This window comes from Pteropus medius, unplaced genomic scaffold, assembly GCF_902729225.1.
Source record: "Pteropus medius unplaced genomic scaffold, Ma_sr-lr_union100, whole genome shotgun sequence".
NCBI classification, from domain to species: Eukaryota; Metazoa; Chordata; class Mammalia; order Chiroptera; family Pteropodidae; genus Pteropus; species Pteropus medius.
The window spans coordinates 17195630-17199666 of record NW_024344370.1 but is presented as its reverse complement, the minus strand read 5'-3'; positions in this window follow the sequence as shown (position 1 = coordinate 17199666).

The window sequence follows — 4037 nt, the reverse complement described above, 5'->3', positions numbered from 1 at the left end:
ACTTGCTTTTAGTCAATTCTCAAACTACATTAATTCATGCTTTGGCGTCTATCAGTAGGTCTCTCTCTTTCTCTCTTTCTCTCTCTCTCTCTTAATCTCTGCAGAGTAGTAATCTATTAGTTGGAAATCAATACATTTTATCTATTGTCCTGAGTAAATAATCTGGAGTAGAATTGCAGGTCATAGGGTTGACATATGTTTAACTTCACAAATAATTGCCAAAACCTTTTTCAAATGACTACAATTTTTTTTTTTACTCTCACCAGCAATATATGGTAATTCCATTTAAATTGCATCTTCATAAATATTTGGTATTTGTTGTTATTTTAATTTTAGATATTTTAGTACATATAAAATCACCTTATATTGTTCTTAAATTGCATTTAGCTGCTAAACAATGTTGTGTATATTTTCATGTACTTAATGACTATTTTATATCTAATTTTTAAAGTGTCTATTCGGTTTTTTAATCATCGTGGTTTATTTTTTGTTTATTTTTTGTTATTGAGTTGTAAGAATTCCTTGTACATTTGCAAAAAATTTGTCAGATATATGTATTGCAATTTCTTTTCGGTCTGTGGCTTGCCTATTCACTTACTTAAACACTTTTTATTTAGGTATCATTAACGTATAACATATTAGTACTGGGCGTACAACATAATGATTTGACATTTGTATACATTGCAAAATGGTCATCACAATAAGTCTAGTTAACATCAGTCACTCCATATAGTTACAACTTTTATTTACTTTTTATTACAATTATGGAGGTGACATTGGTTAATAAAATCATATAGGTTTCAAGTATACAATTCAATAATACATCATCTGTATATTGCATTGTGTTTACCACCCAAAGTTAAATTTCCTTCTGTCACCATATAATTGATCCCTTTTACCACTATCTACCTTCTCCTCTCCTTCTTCCCTCTGGTAACCACTAATCCACTGCCTGTTTTCACGAGTTTCTATTTTTTGTCATGTTTGTTTGTTGCTTTCAGTTTTATATCCCACAGATAACTGAAATCACATGGTTCTCAACTTTTTCTGCTTACTTATTTCACTTAGCATGATAATCTCCAGATCCACCCATGGTTGTACTTTATTTTTCTTATAGCTGAGTAATATTTTAGTATGGTGTGTGTGTGTGTGTGCGTGCGCATGCGTGCGCACGCATGTGCATGTGTGTATATATATATATATATATATATATATATATATATATATTGCAGATCTTTATTCAATCATTTATCAAAGAACACTTTGTTTGTTTCCATGTCTTGGTCACATTAAATAATGCTGCTATGAACATCAGGATGCATATATCTTTGCAGATAAATGTTTTCAAGTTTTTGTTAAAATGGCTATCATCAACAGGAAAAGTAATAACAAGCGTTGGAGAGGATGTGGGAAGGAAGAAACTCTCATACACTGCTGGTGGGAAAGTGATTTGGTACAGCCACTATGGAAAACATGGAGGTTCCTCAAAAAGTTACAACAGTTCAAGTAACTCTCTTTGGGTGATGCCCATTTTTTTTTTCAATGAGTAACTTAATATCTACTTTCTTAGCAACTCTCTAATGTGCAATATAGTATTATTAACTATATTCACCATGTTGTACATTACATATCCATGATGTATTGATTTTATAACTGGAAATATGTACCTTTTAAACCTTTACAACCATTTTGACCACCCCCTCAACCTCCACCTCTGACAACCGTCATTTTGTTCTCCATATCTATGAGATTTATTTATTTATTTATTTATTTATTTATTTATTTATTTATTTGTTTGTTTATTTATTTATTTTTATTTTGTTTTGTGTTTTAGATTCCACATGTAACTGAGATTATATGGTGTTTTTCTTTCTCTTTCTGACTAATTTCAGTAAGCGTAATGTCCTAAAGTTCTATCCATGTCGTCACGAATGACAAAATTTGTTTTTTTCTTTAGAGCTGAATAATTGATGATATAGATAGATCATAGATAGATAGATAGATAGATAGATAGATGATAGATGATAGATAGATAAGCAGGTAGGTAGGTTAGGTAGGTAGGTAGATAGGTGGATAGATAGGTGGATAGATAGATAGATAGATAGATAGATAGATAGATAGATAGATAGATAGATATTACATTTGCTTTATTTATTCATTTATAGATATTTAGGTTGTCTCCACATATTGTCTATTGTAGATAATGTTACAATGAACATGGTAATACACATGTCTCTTTGAATTAGAGTTTTTGTTTTCTTTAAATAAATACCCAAAGTGAAATTGCTGGATCATATGGTACTTCTACTTTTAATTTTTTAAAGAATCTCTATATTATTTTCCATAGTGTTTGCACCAGTTTGCATTCCCACCAACAATGCATAAGGGTTCCCTTTTCTCCATATCCTTGCCAACTCTTGTTATTTCTTGTCTTTTTGATAATAGCCATTCTAACTGGTGTGAGGTGATATATTATTGTGTTTTTGATTTGCCTAATGATTTCCCTGATGATTGGTAATGTATACCTTTTCATATACCTGTTGGTCATTTGGACATCTTGTTTGAAAAAAAAAAAAAGTCTATCGAGTTCCTCTGCCCATTATTTAATCATATTTTTTTGTTATTAAATTCTATAAATTCTTTTTTTTAAATCATATTTTGGATATTAACCCCTTAAACGATATATGGTTTACAATTTTTTTCTCATTCTATAGATTGTCCTTCCATTTTGTGGGGGCCGCATAGGGCTACTGGAGCTTTTGGGTTCCAGGGTGAGACAGGTGCCTAAATTTACAGGAACCCATCAGGAGCCTGGTTCCCAGGACACCATATGAGGCTGTGTCAGCTATTTAGGGCCACTGGGTATGGCAGAAATTGGGAGAGCCAAGGGCCTGGTTTTACAATATCCTCCTAGGAGACTTGTGCCAGAGATGTCATCTGAAAACCTACTGTTTTCAATACAATAATTCGTTAACGTGAAACCCATGAATATGAAGGGCTAAGTATATTTATTGAAAAAAATCTGCACAAAAATAAACCCACACAGTTCAAACTTATGTTGTTCAAGGGTCAACTGTATATACATTCTGGAAATGTCAAGTTAGGGAGACAATAAAAAATTAGTGGTTTCTAGGGGTTCAGCAGAAGAAAATTTGAGATAAATAGGTGGAGCACAAGGGATTCTTAGGGGAGTGAAATATTCTGCATAATATTATGATGGTGGATACATGTCATTACACATTTGGTAAAACCCAAAGAATGTAGAACACAAAGAGTGAACCATAATGGAAACTATGCACTTTGGTTAATAATAGTGTACCAATATTGGCACATCAATTGTTACAAATGTACCACACTAATTCAAGATGTTAAAGATAGACAAATCTGAGGGGAAGGGTAGAGGAAGCTTAGGGGGGTATGTAGAAACTCACTGTACTTTCTACTCAATTTTTCTGTAAGCCTAAAGCTATTCAAAAAATAAAGTCTATTAATTTTTAAAAAATACAGATACATGTTATAATAATCTTGAAAAGATTATGCTAAGTAAAATGAGCTAGACACAAAAAGCCAAATATTATATGTTTTCATCTATATCTAATGTCTTGAATAGGAAAATCCATTTAGACAGAAAATAGATCAGTACTTGCCAGAGTATGGGGAAAAGGGGAAATTTGGAGTGCCTGCTACCAGGTATGGGGTTTCCTTTGGAGATGATGAAATGTTCTGGAATTAAATAGTGGTGATTTCACGATCTGGTGAATATGCTAAAAAAAAAACAAAACAATAAATTGTACACATTGTAATGGTGAAATTTTGGCATGTGAATTATACCTCAATAATAATATTTTTTAAAGATGCCACCAGATTAGCATCACAGATAAGAATAAATAAAAAGAATGATATAAAGGTCCCTCTTTTTTTTGTTTTAATCTGTAGGAATATTGGGTCTCTAAGGTAGGGTCAAACAAGACTGAGTTTTTATGAAAAGTACACCAATTCCTGTGTGTGAGACTTTGGACAAGGTATTTAATGTACTT